Source organism: Lepidothrix coronata, unplaced genomic scaffold, assembly GCF_001604755.1.
Source record: "Lepidothrix coronata isolate B3197 unplaced genomic scaffold, Lepidothrix_coronata-1.0 Scaffold135, whole genome shotgun sequence".
Taxonomy (NCBI): domain Eukaryota; kingdom Metazoa; phylum Chordata; class Aves; order Passeriformes; family Pipridae; genus Lepidothrix; species Lepidothrix coronata.
In genome coordinates this window covers 1,915,547-1,933,348 of record NW_016690315.1, presented here as the reverse complement: position 1 = coordinate 1,933,348, position 17,802 = coordinate 1,915,547, and the positions used below count along the sequence as shown (strand labels likewise).

General features: G+C 38.7%; 1 protein-coding gene across 2 annotated transcripts in view; it reads right to left on the bottom strand.

Annotated features, from left to right (window-relative positions):
• Window positions 1–791, bottom strand: part of LOC108503304 (interleukin-1 receptor accessory protein-like 1) — a 666,680-nt gene extending 665,889 nt beyond the window's left edge. For both annotated transcript variants that reach the window (XM_017827163.1, XM_017827164.1), the window contains exon 1: window positions 613–791. The gene's annotated coding sequence lies outside the window, so the exon portion shown is untranslated. The remainder of the gene's footprint in view (window positions 1–612) is intronic.
• Between the last annotated feature and the right edge of the window lie 17,011 nt (window positions 792–17,802).

Genomic DNA, 17,802 nt, shown 5'->3' with positions numbered 1-17,802 from the left:
GTTTTTTGTCCTTACTGTCCCTCAGTTAATAATTTCCTTGCAGGAACAGTTGCAATCCCAAATTACCAGTGGCATTTAACCCGTTTAGCACCAGTGCACTGTACCACGATCAATAAGGATCACCACCTTAAAGTTTAACAACTTGAAGAGCAGGATTTCTCTACCTCCATTGCAGCTATGAAATGCAGCAGAACGCTGCACAGAGTTGGAAACATTTATTTAACCAGCGGATGGGCTCCGAGCTCATATTAATTAGATTCCATCACGGAGAGCTTCTTCATTAGCACATACCCTTTTCAGTCAAATACATTACAACAGGGAAGATTAAAAAAAAATAAATAATAGGGAAAATTAAAGACTCCTTGCTTTTACAGTACTCCCTCAAACCCAGAGGGTGCATGAAGAAGGGAGGAGATTTTTAATTAATTTTTTTATTTATTTATCGCAAAAAGCACTCACCAGAAGAACTACTGCAGTTATTCCACTTAACTACCAATAGCGACTGGAGCCCCCTCGCATCAGGGTAATGCAGCAATCCCGAAAGTGCCCATTTCAGTCACCCGCCACCAAGTTTAGCAATGCAGGGCTTTTGCCTGGATAAAATGACCTTACCCACAGGAGTCTCCCGAAATATCCCTCCGGTGCGATCAGTCAGCGAGGCGAGTGCCGGTCACCACACTGCGCACTCGGCCGGAGAAGCCCCGTGTTTACTCCTGGGGCTGAGCTGGCCGCGAGTGCCGCGGACGCGGTGCCCATCCATCCACCGCTGCCAGCTCCGCCGCGGGCGCAGGTAATTCCATACAGACTTCAGCGGCCCCCCCCGCCCCCCCCGAGTCGCCCCTTCCTTCCTAGTTCAGAAAGTGCCCGCGTCGCCGGCGGGAGGTACCATCCAGGTGCGGCTGGGGGGGGAGGGGGGAAGGGGGCGGCCGGCCTGGGGGCCCCCGCGCCGCCCGCGGGCAGCTCCGCGCCCAGCGCGCCGCCGAGGGCCAGATCCCGGCTTCCCGCACAAGTATCCGGCGAGCGACGATCCGGAGGGGTTTCCTGGTGCTGGGAAAGCGCTGCGGGGGGGGGCGGGGGGAGTGTGCTTGCCGGGTCCTAGCACCCGCACCGCAGCGCAAAAAAAAAAAAAAAAAAAAAAAAAAAAAACAACCAAAAAAAACCCCACACCTTTTTCACTTGGAATTACAGAAATGCAGAGTAAGCAAATTCCAGAGTTTTTCACAGCATTGTATATGATGGAAGTGGGGAAGAATGGGATCATTAAAACTCTGCATTCTTTTGCCAACTCAAGATGAAAATCTGTNTCCGGAGGGGTTTCCTGGTGCTGGGAAAGCGCTGCGGGGGGGGGCGGGGGGAGTGTGCTTAGAAAAGCCATAAACACAGGCTGAATGCTAAAAAAAAAAAAAAAAAAAAAAAAAAACCAACCAAAAAAAACCCCACACCACCAAAAAAAGATGGTGGGGGAGTGGGAGGTTTGGGGGGTAAATTCTCCAGACGCGGAAAAGAAGAAAGGAAAAAAAAATTTTTTAGTTGTCCGCTTGCCCCGAACGATACTAATCCCCGGTGAAAATGACAAGTGATCAGCAAAGAAGAGGAGGTCTTGATTGATAACCACAATCCACCCAAAATATCCTCGGGAGCAGAGGAAAAGAGGGAGGGAGGGAGAGGGAGAGAGAGAGAGAGAGAGAGAGAGGCGAGAGAAACTGCAGTGCATAGACGATCCCTGTGTTCCTACGAGCCGGGCTGGCTCGCTCGGCGGAACGCGCCCTCCGCCGGGCCGGCAGGAAGGGGCCGGCACTGCCCCCCGATGGACAGCGCCGCACTCGCCGCTCCGCGACGGCTCCGGAGGAGGGATCGTGCTGGGGGGAGCCGGGGGGGAGGGCTCTTCGGAAGGGATCCTGGAGAAACTCCTGGGTGGTGGGGCCTCCTTCCCTCCGCCCCGGTGCCGCCCGCCTCCCGCGCCGCCTCTGCCCGCAGCGCTCCGCGTCCGCCCGGGACGGGGCTGGGGCAGGGAAGGGGCGCGGGAGGATGAACGCGACACGCGCGGGGGTCACCCTTCTTCTCTTCTCCTCTTGTGCTTTATTTTATTTTTCTCCCCACCTTCCCCTCCGGTTTCCGAAGCGAAGTGTTTTAGGAGAGATGATACATTATCTATTCTTGGATTTTTATAAGGCAAACTGTGGGCCTCGCTGTTGCCATGGGATCTTCTTTGTGCGAACTCTCTGAACTGTGTGGGAACAGTTTTATTTCCTTCCCTTCAGATTTTTGTCGGTTTTTTTTCTCTCCTTGTCTTCTGTAACTCTTCGGAAGATATGTATCAAAATGTAACTGTATTATTGCCAATTAAGATTAACAGCAGCTGCAAGGTGCATCTAATTAGGAATGTTAATTACTTCATGAAATAAATAGTCATTTGCAGATGTTTATTACACTAAACAAATGTTCTGTAAAACATAACTCTCAAATTCTGACGCTCCCCCCAATAAATTTGATCCCATTTCTGCACAAAGTTGCAAGGGAGTAGGCACCCCTCATCCATAGCATTAGTCCTGCAGGTGCACACTCACAGGGAAGAGAGACACAGAGTTGCCTGTTAGTAGGTACGTGGTTGGGTCAGAGGCATTTTGTACTCTTACAACCTGTTGTATGGGGTGGGAGTGTGGAGAAGCAGGAAATATCTATGCAATGTGAGATAAGCAGATAAGTAACTGTACATATTTATGTCTATGTAAATGGCATTCTCCAAAACAGGGAAACAAAACAACCAGGCAACATCCAGTTACCTCTTAATCCATCGTGGCTTCCTTTTAGGGCCACAGAGAAAAATCCAAACTGCACCAGTTGTTAAACCCCCAATATTTTAACAAGAGAAGAGAGAAAAGAAAAAGCAGCACGTGGGAGAGCGTGATTTTATTACGGAACATGATAAAGGATTATCGATAGGCAGATAAAGTGCCATGCAGAGTCAGTGGGTTGCAGGAGAGGTGGGAGCTATTGCAGAATTTGTGAAACTTGCTCACACCCCACCCCACCTCTCCTTATGATAATATAATGACATTCTTCATGTTGGACAAAAATTAGAAGAAACTAGAAATGAATGCAGCAACCAGTAGTCAAAATTCAGTGTTAAAACACGAAAATTAATGTGACTGTTAAACCAGCCATTCAGATACTACTATGATGAGTGATCCATATGCGTAGGCAGGTAAAAGTGGCATGAAAAACTTCATGGGATTCTCTTTGTGGATCAGTACAGGGCATTTTAAGTTAGCTAAATGACTCATACCATCTACTTTAGAGAGCTGGTTTGGGTGCTTGATTTAGACACCCAAGCATCCTAGCTGTTTGACAGAGTGAGAGGAAGGGAAAGAGAGAGGGGCTCCCAACTTTGATTTTCATTATCCTTTGACAGAGCTGCTTTCTCACCATGGAGGTGCTACAACAGACTTCCAGCACAGGCACCTCCACTATGGAACTTCAAGAGGGTTCTTCGTGCCTGGACAGAGCAACAAATGCTTGAGGCTGTTCGTGCTCAGCAATGAGCAGAGAGTAGGAAGGAGGTACATGGGGCTAATGTTAAGGTGTATTTGCCTTCAGTTCCTGGTGCTTTACAGATATCTCTTCCACTGATAACCAAGTTATTTAATCTCTCTGTCCTTTTGTTCCTTCACTGTATAATGTGAATTAACACTGTTCTTATGAATAAAGGTGCAGTGAAGATAAAAAGGCATTAATGTTTTTAGGTGTTCTTATACAGCAGTCATGGGAGCTATAAAAATTCCCAGAGAAGCTGATTAAGGGTCTGGCAGGAGAAAGGGAAAATGAAAAAGGGTGGAAGCCAAACTAATAACACAGAAAAGCTGTAGACCATTCACACGTGCAGAATACAAAGCACCTGCGTTCTTGAGTTAAATTTGTCCCTGGGTTAAAGAAACTGGATTCAGTTCATTTCTCAGTTATGGAATTGTTATGAATAGCAATGCAGTTGTATGAATGCAAGTATAAGAGGTTTTAGATTTAATTTTTTTCTCAGCCATATACCTAATCTCTAATTGGCTTCATCCTCACATAACTAGGGTTTGTACAATACAGAAGGAGATCTCCTTTGTCCTCATCATGACTTGAGTTTTTTCAAGATATTTCACCAAAGAGAAAAGCAAAATCTTGTGGTTTTCTAAACATTGTTTTAATTCCATGACATTCAATGCATGCTGAGTGGTTTAATATGAATGAGTAGTGTATCTTGTGTGTACTATGTGTGTGATCTTGAGGCATTATATCCCTTGAGATAAGGAAGAGGCACAAACCACATCTTCATCTATACTTCAGTAAGTGTCTTTAAAGGGATCATTGCATTTAATGTGTTTTAAGGAAAGTGAAACAGCGCAGTCAAAGTAAACTTCCTTTTCTAAAAGTAATACATATTTAAAATGAAAGGGCTGACAGAGCATGTGGCTCTGAAGAATGCTACCATCGTGCACAATGCTTTTTGTTAGTAAATCCATTCTGCTTGGATGGGCACCAGCCAAGAGCTGATACCACCTCTTAGCTGCAAGGTGTCCTTCAAAACCTCATAGCCTCATGCTTACCCTGCTGGCAAGTCTGTCCAGAGGGTCCGAAGACTGGTAGGTCTTTCACCATCTACCTGTGGATTTAGGTAGTAAATAGTTTTCCATTTCTGTATTTATTCCCCACTTTTTAACAAATGCTATGGGAGAAACAGACTAAGTACCACAGTAAAACATCAGCACTCGCACATTCTCATCCTGAGTGTGCATATAGAATAGAACTATGACACGATATAAATCTAACAGCATGCAAAACAAGCATAATTTTTTAGATTAAAAATGTAATGAAATTAAAACTCCAAAATATGCTTACACTCCCCCACTAAAAATACCAAACAGAAGCCCTGCTCCTGTAAAAATCTACATCTGAACCTTGTAACCCTGTAAACTGCATTCTCAATCCAATTACTGAACAGTTTCAGTAAAGAAAAAGGTCAGCATTTTATCTATTTCTTTCTTTTCCCCTTTTCAAAACAAAATTTCATTGATTTTATTACAAAATGCTTCCCTTTTTGTCCGCTTCTGACATGACTAAGTGGTCTGGAATGCTTCAGAGAGAACAAGGTAAAACCTGAAATCTGCTATGTGATTAACTTCTCTGTTCTCCTTGAATTCTTTTGTATATTTTATATTTGTATATTTTATATTTTTAATTTTATACGTCTTAATTTATATGTACTTACATTTCATTTATTTTATGTGCTTTATATAATGTACATTACATATTACATATTTTTATTCAGTCAAGACAAAAGTGTTCAAGAAAGCATATATTTTAAAAAGAATAATCCCTAATTCCATGTCATGTGAAAATTTCAAAAGCAATTTCCTTTACAGAGGAGCCTGATTCTAAAGAGTACATATCTAGTCATGGAATAATACTCATCTCATAATGAAGATACTTAATCACAGAAAGTCTTGTTTATAGTCTTAATTGCAATTCTGTTTTTCTTTTCCTGAACCTCATGTACCTTTTCATGAGTATAAGCACGCTGTATTCATTGCTGAGCTGTATTGTCCCAAATGCCACAGTTTTACCATGCTTTTCTTGTTGGTACCATTCTTGTGTGACTAATTCAGCAGCTTTGTGCAGAGCATGTCAGACAGCTCAGGCTATTTAGTGCACAGCTCTGCCAGGGTCTTGCTGCCTCTCTGTGCAGCCCAGACAAGCCTTCTGTGTCGGGTAGTCATCAGTTGTAGGTGGCCTGAGCAAAGCACTACGGCACCTGTGGATGAAAAGTGACACTGCATGAAAGCTAAATGTCTTGTTACTACTTGAGTGGGAGGGTACTTTCATTCAGAAAGGCATTCTTTCAACACATACATTTCATTGATTCTTAATGTTTAAAGAAAATGGAATTATATATATTATATATATATATATATACACACATATAAAAAATTATCTTTGTTGTCCTGCAACTTACTGCTTTAACCTAATTTAGCAAAAGATAATCTCAAGGTAATTAAATGCTCATCTCTTGCCCATTTTTAATTTTGTAGAATAAATGGTTACTTGCTGTTCCCCTAGTCTCTCATTAGAGTATCTCAAATAAAGATAATACCCATCCATAAGCTGCTTAGAACATATACCTCATCTATTTAATTAAACAGTTATCTATCACAAGATAGGAAATCTAAAATGGTGGGGTGCACTCGTGCATTAAAAAAAAATCTATATGTTTCAGTTAAGAGTTGCCTTTTTTCTTTGTTTCTTTCTTTTTCTCTAAAAGACTAACAGAAGGCAGTAATAACGAATTATTTTCCTTTGAGGGTCTGTTTACTTTTAGAGTCTTCAGCAATATAAATCTCATCTGATTCCTATAAAGTCAATAGAAAGGCTCCTATTACTTCAAAAGGTGTTACAGCAGATCTTGCACTACTCTTGTCCAATCGAAGATAATAAATTGGAGATTTTAAATATAAGCATTATTTGGAAAAAAAGTTACATAAGAATGATTGACCCAAGTTATCAGAGTAATCCCTCTCAGCCAGTGATGTGCCCCAACAGTGGCCAGAGCTGGACAGCAGTAGGTGAAAAGGGCAGGGCTGGTGACAAGCAAAAACAATACTCATGTAATGCACCTCCTGAATTCTGACAGCTGGCAGTTCAGGGGTTTTCACTTTTCATCATGAGAAAATGCCAATCATGAATATGAAACGTGTTAGAAATTAAGAGACAAATGTGATCTGAATTGCAAAAAAACCTCAACCAACCAACCAACCAAAAAAAAAACAAAACAAACCAAAAACAAAACAAAAAAAACCTAATGGAAAAAGCAAGAGGACAAGCAAAACTTTGTTGAGTCATCCAGCTGCTTTGTGCAAAATTGGGTTTTAGTTTTTCTATTAATGTTTTGGGTTTTTTTCATTCTAAAATTTGCCAGAAGCTAGAAAATGTGCCAGCAGAGCAACTCCCATGGGCTGCTGCTCCCTTCCCCCTGTGCTGCCCCCCTGCCTGGGATGCTACCCAGCACCTCCTTCCCAGCTCATTCTGGCCACTGAACCCTTCTGTCACTGAAAGGTTTTCTCAGGAGGAAAGGGATTTTTCCAAGGCCTCCTGCCCACCTGTGGGCAGGCCATGGCTGGCAGGGCACGGCTGGGTGGCAGGGACCTTCCCCAGCAGCCCCATCCAATCCATCCAATATGGATATTATACACAATTTTATAAATATCATTATTAGGCAGTCCTGGACATCTATCAGCACCTGCTCATCCTCACTCTGAGATGTGATATTGGGATTGCTTGCATGAATGGGGTTCAGGTGGTCATCATGTAATTTAATGGGTGCGTAACACAAATTTTGTTCCTTTGACTGTAGGGTCGTCTGTTGAAGTGCTCCCTCGTTACTGAAATGACTTCTGCAGCCTTGGTACAGGTAGACAAAATGTGAAGTCATGCAGGTCAGCGTAGCAATGGGACTGCCAGAAGCATGGCAGTAAGGTGTTCACTCAGATGCAGCTTCATATGAGTTCCTAAAGAAGTACAGCTACTTTCACCCTGAAGTACATGAAGTACTAAACTTTCATACATCAAAGAGTGTGACTGACAAGACCAAAATCAAATCCAGAAACTGCCTGTGTAGACGTAAACCACTTTGTCAGGAACAAACTAAAATTTAACTGGTCTAATGTTCCTGAGTAAAAATATCCCTTGGAAAGTTATGAAGCAGAATAAGAGATTGCTAAAATCAAAGCTGTGTGAATTACTCTACCTCACAGACCTCGTGAGTCAATTACAATAAAGCTATAAATGTCAGAATTCATTAACCTAGGAAATGTTTGCTTTTGTGTTCCTTATTTTTGTCACCCTCCTATACACATACATGTGCATACAGAGGCACTTGACTTTGTGCTTACCAATGCACCCAATTTAGCAGCAGCAAAGGTTTGTCCTAGTTATTAATATAAGTTGCTGGAATTATCTACAGTCAGTATGTTTCAAAGCTTCAATTTGCTATTTGGATGACATGGGGAAATCTAAACTTCTACATGCAGGTATGGCCTGCATGTGAGCAGAGAACTCACAAGAGAAGCAGCTCTTTACTTTTGAACAGTGCACAAAACCAAGTTCAAGAGCCAATTATTTAAGTACCACTGTACGATAATCACTATGAAGTATTCAAATTCCTGAAGCCAATCTCCCCGGATCCCTCCAAAAAGATATCAAAACAACCTCACTTTCTCTTACAGAAGTATTATTTTGCTGTAAAGAGGGGCAATACCTAAAACCCATGGAAGTTAATTAAAAAGAATTAAAAAAAAATACACCTAAAAGGATAAAAATGTTTGGTGATGCAAGGGACGCTGTTTAAAAACATAATGTTACATTCTTGGTGAAAGAACCCGTCAGATCCCTAAAAAAGGGCTAGCTTGATTTTGAGATAAAAAAACCTTCTTTCAAATAAGAAAATCATAGCCCAATAATTGGAAATTATATATAGTACATTAAATGTTAAGCTATAGCAACTCAGCCCTGACAAAAATGTTCAGAATCAGCCCACTAACAGCATACAGCATAGAGAAAAAATATTTTCAAACTCATTATGATGAATCTTGTCATCATTGGTAACAACAGATGATTCAGTAGGATGACAATTAGTAGAAAAAGACATTTAACAGAGCAGTACCAAGTTGTAAAATATTCAATTTATAGTTAATATTTTTTGTTCTAGTATGTATGAGATGTTTTAACACATAAGGGTGTTAAAAAGTTATTGCTACCATTGTTTAAAATGTTTTTGGTTTCACAAAAATCTTCTAGTACTCATAAAGGAAACTATCAATATCACTATCAAACTTTCTCCAAAATGTCAACTTAACGTTAAATAATCTTCAAAAAACAATCAAAACATCAAGAAGGATTGGGACGAGAAATGAAAACAAAACTAAAAAGAAATATTATGGCGCTGTATTAATCCATAGTGAACTTTGTTCTTGAATATGAATATACACATGATTAGGTTGCCCAGTCTCAAAAAAAGCCATAATTAGTAAGCAGTATTAAGCAAAGTAATTAGCAAGGGAATAGTCAAATAGAATGTGTTTGCTTAGAGAGGTGGAGGAATACTGAACAGAATAAGACTATTTGGTTTGCAAAATGTGATACAAAGGGAAATACACCTGAGATCTCGAAAGTTACAAGTAGTGTAAAGACCAATGTCTTCAGTACACAAGAATGAGGAGGCAGCCAGTAAATTATGATGTGACATGTTCAAAAGAGATGCATAACAAATAAGTAAATTGTATAATTCATTCATTGCCTCAGGATGTTTTGAAGGCCAAAGTATAAATCAGTTATGAAAGAATAAGTACATTCTTGTTGGAGAGGCCTCTCTTTTGTATTAAACAATAATCTGATTATAACTTCCCAGATAGAAAATGCCTAAACTATGTGCAGCCAAGGTGGAAGGACACACCAGAGAAAGATCTAAGTCTGCTTCACTCGCTTCTTTCACTCTTTGCTTAAGTTTCTTCTACTAGTCATTCTTAGAGATGAAACTCTGGGCTAACTGGGTCTTTGTGCTGAATCTCCATGGAATTTGAAAGTTTTGCATTATTGAAAGAGTTAATGCACATTATGCATTGTGCATGGGGTTAATGCAACACAGAATCCAGAAAAAAATGCCAAGGAATGTCACTTGCCTGGATGTAGTGCACAGAAATTTCTTTTTCTGTTGATGTTTACTTCTAGCCAAAAAGGGAGTTAAAAACTACTACTAGGTAAGAATTTCTGAATTTATTCAATGCTCATTTTTACAGGTATAAGTAAGCAGGTATCATGAATGCAACAGAAAGAAAGATGAGAGATGCTGGGAAAATGCATTTGCATGTGATGGCAGCGTGGCAAGATCTCTGTGGTATCAGGAGCAAAAGAGTTAAAGGAAACGTTTTTTAACATGACTTTAGGGGGGGAGGTCCTGTTGCTGTCTAAATCTTTCTTTAAGTCTATACAGAAACATGAGAACCTTGATGGGAGAATATTGTACCCTACTAAAATGCGATGTGACTACAGGACAACTTTACAGTGTAAACAAATTTGAGGTCTCACACAGATTAATAAGAGTGCCAGCTTTTCCTTATGTCAATCTATAAACAAGTCTGTCAAACTTTTGTTATCTGTAGTCTGAAATTCCAATTCCCCACATCCACCATTTTTTGTTCTTCTGTCTTTATTTCTTGCATTAAATATTCTCTTGAAATAAGAAAAACCAAACGTAAATGCTATCAGTTTAGCATGACTGTGACAGCACAGAAAGCAAGCTGCAGACAATGAAAAATGAAGGATCAGCAATTACTAAGATTTACAAGAACACTCCTGTATAGCTTTGTTCTGTGGGCCTGGAAAAATGTAACTTCTATTTCAATGTGTCTTTTTGCCTTGTTTTATCTTAAACTGCCAATTTTTTTCAAAGGCCAGGATTCTTTCTTCTAACAGGAGACAACAAGCTGTTCCTTATGAGATCAACAGTGACGGTGTAGCATTTCCTGAAAGAAGAGAGACAACTCTCAGTGCAAAGGAGAAAGTTTCATTTTCAGCAGTGAAGATAGATGAATCAGAATAAGAAAAAAGAATGAAGGCAGAGGAGAGTGGCAGGGTCTGAAATGAAGGCAATGTGATCTGAATGCTGATGAAGAGGCATTGACAAGATGAAAGATCTCTCTCTGTCGCGCTCTCGCCCTCTCATTTCCAGTGTGTAAAATCTGTCCTGTTGACATACTCTTGAGCTCTTTTTATATCACAAAACTGGAACAAACAGGATTCACAATCAGTGATGGTGACACAGCCCCTGTGAAATATAGTTACTAAGGGAAGAGCTTAGCACCTGCCTCCCATTCTCTCCCACTTTTTGAGACCCTTCAGTCCATGTAACTGGACTTCATCAGGATTTGAGAATGCTTCTCTGAGTAATTCAGGCTGATTACAAATAAAAGAGGTCTGTGAGGTACTGACAATTCACATTGACTCTCCAGGGAAAGGTACCATATAGTTAAATATGTAAGTATTTTACCTATATGTAATTTAAGTGTATTCATAACGTAACGTAATATTACCTCTGTTGAATGTCAGTTCTCAGAGGAAATCCTGTTTTGGAAAAATAACAAGATGACAAAACCAAGCAGATACGTCATGTTTGAAGATAAAAGGTAGCCAAACTTTAAAAATCAAACCCCCACCTTTATAGTATGTACGCTGAGAACTCCTGAAGTTTTTTCTTCAATACATTCATTGGGGAAAATTTCACTTTCCAGCCATCAAAGCCATTGGTTTTGATGGCAGTTTCTTTCAAAGAATCAGGGTCTTCAGACAAGCAAGGCTGTTGCTCAGAACAGTGTGTATTCTGCCAGTAAATATTTTTTCACAATGTAGGACAAAATATAGGGACATATATGTATACAACATGGACCTAAATGTGTTGTCATATTGTGAAGTATGCAATATACAGGCCACAACATTGTACGTTGAGATAGAAAAATTAACTTTCTAAAGTTTATGTGCTATCTGAGGTAGTACTGGTTTAATTCTCCTTCTGTATAATGACTTTTTAAAAGTAGTGCATAAGAAGCCGTTTAGTTTTTTCCCCCTCTGTGGTACAGCTGAAGGGAAACTCTGATTTCACTGGAATTAATCAAGAAAAACAAGGCATTATTTCAAATCCTTCACTCTTTAGTAAAAGGCTTGTTCACTTTTGTGGCTAATTTGCCTGATTAATAAATAAAGAGTAAAAATATAAATTATACATTTATCTGCATTGTATATAGGAGTCATGAGGTTAATTAGGAAATTCCAGTCTTTGTTGCTAACCATGTTTTGAAGACAGGGAAAATACAGAGAAAAAACAACCAAAACTGTGAACCAAACCAGGTTTCTTTGGGTTAATTCCTGTTCATATTTTCAATTCTAAACTGAATACCTTTCAGGTGGAAGAATAAATTCAAATATTAGTGTTCAAAAGCAGAATGTCATCAAATTTTCTGCTGTTATCTTTTCTACATCAATTTAATTTATGAAAAATTAAAACTCCTACCAGGCCGAAAAAGTTAATACCAATATTCCATTTACAAAAAACAAACAAAAAAAATCACAAAAGGAAAAATATATATCTCTTTTATAACTGCATGTACTATTAGGGTTTGGTACAACAAGCAGTTAACAAGCAATGCATTTTCCCAGGACTCAAGGTATTGGAACTCATGTGTCGATGAACACTTTATAAATCTGCAATAATACTGTTTCTGGTCAGTACGTTCACACTACATCACACACATTTTCACACTGTGTAGTAGAGGTTTCTTCTTGCTGATTCAGAGAGATACAATGAAGTATTTAGAATTAATGATAAATTGAAGGATTATAGATTGAGAGGTTTTTTTCAGGTAATTTATCTCCTCTCTCCTGTTTTATTTCCCTATGGCTCTTCCCCACAATGCCCTATCTCTCATATATTTATTTTGTTTGGTTTGACATTACATTTAAAAAATTCCACTGAAATAAATGACCAATTTATTACTGCCAGGTTTTTCTGAATCTGTGACTTATGTCTGACCACATATTTATGAATTTTTAAAATGGAAATACTTATATTCAAACAAAGTTCAGAAAAAAAAATCTGAAAACCAAACACCAAACTAAAACAAACCCCAAATTCTCCACAAAACGAAATATGATTTAGGGATGTCAGCAATGATGGGAACAGTTTCAGTTGTTTCCACAAGGGCATATATATATGTGTGTGTGTGTATATATATATATAGTGTGTGTACATATGTATGTGTGTATATATATATATATATATATATATATATACACACGAGGTATATATATATGGTATATTTATACAGTGTGTGAATATCCATATGTATATATAAGGTATATACATAAGGCAGTTTCTTAAGAGAAAAAGTAAAACATTCTTAAGCTAGTCTTTGATTTTAAATAGAGGCCTGACTATCATTAATGACTATGAAAACATGAATCTTTGTCAGAGGATCACAAATTGAATAGTTACTTACATTGGATTTAAAAGACTCAATACTGAGAAAACTTTGTCTGGTATTGTAACAAATTAAAACAAATTTTCTACCACTGTAATTTATGGTGCTAACTCTGGTAATTAGGGCAGAACTAATCGTCCATAACTTTAGGCTCTCAGAGTGTTGTCATCATCCAGAGCTCATCATCAAGACTACCTTTAGAGGCATGGGGGAGAAACAGAAGGTGTTTTAGAATGATTCAGCTCATTCTAGTATAGACATCTTAAGTGAATCTCACCTTTGAAGGATCTATTTCGCTCTCTCAACTAGACAGAAAAGTAGATTAAAAGCTTGGAAATAGAAGGTATATGACAGATACCTAAGTCTGTGTGAGGTTATTCCTGTCATTAATATGTAAAGAGGATATCAAATAATAAGCAGAAGTGAATTTGTAAATTTAGAAAGTACAATATGCATAAAAAAAGAATAGTGATTTTTCAAAGTTTTACTATAACATTCGCAAGTAATACTAGTAAAATTTATGGAAATTATATAAAAAAAATACTCTATCATTATGCCCTTGCATGCAACACAAGGATCCAAGGGGTTACGAAAAAGAAGCTGTTCACTTGCAGAAGTAGCTTCTTACTTGCCTAGGAATGTAGGAAAAGAAAAACGTTCTTTTGGGGTGTTTTTGTGATGTTTTATAATAGCATACTTATACAGACATTCCACAACTTTTGCAAAATAGCAACGGAATACTAATATCCTGAAATATCTCAGCACCTGAAAAGCAACTAGGGAATTGTGACTAAAGGCCATCAGCTCTAAAAATAAACCTAAAAGCACTTTTCTTAACCTACAGATAGATCCCTTGTTATACAGTCTGTTTACATCTCACATAATGATCAAAGCCTTATAGGAGAAACCTATTTATTTCTTTAAAAAGGAGAGTCAAGTGAAGATAATTATAAACTTTCTAAGGGAACTCACTGTTGAAGTGCGCTTCAGCATCTACTGTGCTGTGCCAAAGTGCGTCAATGAAACTCAGGTAAAGGTTTTCACTTTTTTTCAGTGATTACTGTATCTCCAAATGGGAAACAGCTGAAGCCACTTTCTTTTCAGGAACAAGCTGTTTGAAACAGTTTCCTTGTTTTTTTTTAGTTACTTGTGGCCAAGGAATGTCGTTAATTCTACCCTCAGCTCCTATACTGAGATTCCATTCACAGGAACTCACTTAACAGCTTGTTTACATGGAGCATGCATGACAGGGGAAACCAGCCTAAGATATCTATTTCAAATTATATTTATGATAAAGCACATAATGAATGATTTATATCAGAAAACAGGCATTAAATATTACATACTTCTAGTTTTGCATGGGATTATTCCTTGGGGATTTAAACTAATTTCCTTCAACTTTAAAATTTAAGTTGTTTTAACTTTTATGAATTATTCTAAACACTTATTAAACTATGTCAGAGCCATAGAAAATAGACCCAGAAATGCAGAAAGACTCACACATCTTTTCCTTACGGCTAAGTCCCAGCACATAGTCATATAATCAACAGCTGCTACTTTTCCTCGGGGTTATGTCACTTTTACTCATATATTTTGATGACACATAAACAGCTTAAAGTTCTTTCTCTTTTTTAAGTGGCAGAGTGCTGCACTTTTCAGTTGCACAAGAGAACAAAATTGGAAAGTTTCAACAATAAGGAATATTTCTTAAGTCACTTTTTCCTCTTTTCCAGACTGAACTGGTGTTTGGGCTCAGAACATTTATCTGGCTTCAGAGATGAATACTGCTTGATCTTATCATGCAATATTAAAAGTGTGGTGGGCGGCTAAGAATCTACACATATAAACAAGGAATGATACTGAAGATTATACTTCCATATGATAAAATACTGGTATCTAATGACACCTATTGTTTAATAGTGAAAAAATTAGCAATCTTTGAAGCTGTTTTATTACTCGAGATTATTAATTTTAACATCTATAATTGTAATTTTCCCCTGCAGCCATATTTTCAGATGTTATCCCAGGGAATTATAAGAGAAAAGTACTCACTTTTTAGGGGGAATGTCACCTTTATCCATAAGAGCCAAGGGGAAAAAAAACCATAGTTAAAAATCTTTCCCCAAATTTCCCTCCTTGCCAGAAGGACAGCGTGACATAGCATGAATAAATTCTTAACTAAGCTATAGTATGTCAATAAAATTCCAATTTAATGGATACCGAAGCAAAAAGGCATTGAAGCTAAGGTTGTAACTCATTTTGCCAAGAAGTGGTTGAAAGAGCTTAAGATATCTTTGAATTGTAATCAATGTCCTTTTGTCTAACAACTGCACTTCTTTTTTTCTCGTGGTTACAACTATTTGGTCATTCATTGATTTTTTTAAAGCTTGGTTAATTACAATTTGTTTTTGAAAGTACCAAGTTCAGGCTAAGGTAGAGAGAGGTTCTTCTATTAAACAGGAGAAAGCAGAGAAAAAATTATTTTTTGAAAAGGAATGTATGTTTATCATCAAGAGAAGAGGTCTGGAAAGAGAAAAAGAAATTAAGGAAACTCTTAGTTCACATTTGAAATTTTTATAAGTCAGGACTTACTGTTTGAAATCTGAACAAACACAAACACACACATGCACACACACTCTCTCTTTATTAAACTAATCTGATTTTTCACGTAATAATTGATGGAAAGTGGTGGAAAGGACATTTTGGAGGAAAACTAATTTTGTGGGAGAAGCTGATAGAAAATAAGAAGTGAAACATGACTATGAGACAGAGGTATTGTGAGAGTACAGGTCATCTGCTTGCAATGTCTATCAATTATTTCTTAGATCACTTGGTCGAAAAGAAAGTTGGCAGGAAACATGGAGAATAAAGTAGAAGGCCTTATTTCAAAAAATGGTTTGTAAGATGTTGTTCCAAGTTATTGAAAGCTGAAGGGATACGATAATGAAGAAAAAGTTGCAAAAAGTTTGCAATTTGGTCTTCCACATATTGTATGTAGAGCAGATATATTTGCATCCATTCCCTTCTCAGGCTGCTGAACCTTCAAATTTCTCTGGTATCTCAATTTCCAGCTGAGAGTGCTGACACTTTCCTTTCACATCCTTAAGGACCCATCATATGATTTGCACCTATCCTGCCCTAGTGTTTTTTCATACTGTGTGCTGTTCACAAACTCTGAGTGGTGCAGGCAGGATGTGCAGTGCTGCCATACCATCACAGTGAGTACTGAATCTGTTTCTGACAATATTGAATCTATTACAAAGTGCTGAACACTTTTTCAGTCTTCTCTATATGAAAGAATTTAGGACTTCAGTTTTGCAAACACCACCCTCAATAGGCTCATGAGAGTTTATTAACTATCCAGCTTTAGGCTAAATGAGCTCGGGGAAAACGGGAAGCCACACTTAAGCCAATGTGATAGAATAAGTGTAAGACTGCTTTTCTGTGAGCATGAGACGTGTCAGAAGGTCCTCATCAGGGAGTCCAGCATATAGCCTGTGGCAGTGCATCAGTCCACCTGAGTGGATGAGCAGAAAGCACACCTGTTAGGAGAGAAGGAAGACAAACAGTGGCTGCTAGCCACTTGACCCATCTCAGAGTTCAAAAGTGGTTGCTCTGTGGGTGTTGTTCAGGATGGTGTCCCTGAACACCTCTCTCATCTCAAAAGGGAGCAGAATATGCTATGGCAATGTTGCTTCTTCACCCACAACAGGAATTACAGGCTCTGCTTGGCCAAGTCCATAGGGGACCAAGAAGCCTCTTGTCCCTGTTTGTCCTTTTGCAGTTTCCCAAATGACTGTTTGTCACAGAAATAGTGTACTGCAAGTTCAGTGAAGAGACTGATATGCAAATGCTTTTTACCCAGTGCAAGGCATGGGACTAGGTATGGACCTAAAGTGGACTACAGTCTAGGTACTTGCTGGATCTGCTGGTGGAGCCACAAAGGCCTGTGCAGTGTGTATTGCACCAAGAGGGGCTGGATGTGCCTTCAATGTTTCAGAACTACTCCGAGGACCTATGATGTTAATGCAAATGGAAAGGTCCAGACTGAGGCAACTACTACTGTCTTTGGGAATGTTTTCATTCCTTTGTACAACTCTCTATGTTTAAAATGGGGCTGAAATTTGTTTATAGACCTCTTACGGTTCACTGAATTTGCTTACCACTCCTTTGAGAGATTCTGAATAGGAAAGGGGCTAGGGGATGACATCAGTATCTTTGTTGGTACACCCGAAAGAATAAGACAATTTGATGGAACCAAGTATTCCCCATGTCAGCTAAACACTTAGTAGGTAATCTCTGCTTACAAGTAAAGGTTTCAGCCAAATCATTATCACTCTTTAGAAAGCACAGTGTAACTCAGGATGTTCTTGGCCCAGTTAAGCAGTCGTGCCTGCCCTAGCTCAGTGGGAAGGTTGAAGCCAGAATGGGTCTTCTCATCCTTGTAATATTTAAAATAAACTACATCTTGAAAAGAGATGTTTTAGCATTTGTTAAGAGGCTGTATTTGAACTGCTGAGCAGCAAAAGTCTTTTAATACTTTTTCTCCTCATCTTTCCCTTGGAATTGTTAGCTAAGAACACACAACAAAGAGAAGATATAAAAAAATCCTTCAACTTTTCTGTGAAGCAGCAGGGTTGCCAAAAATTCATGCTCAATCCATCTCCCAATAATTCTTAGTAGAGCAGTTTTATTATCACCGATCCCTGAGGACAATGGAGTTGAGACTAAGGTAGTT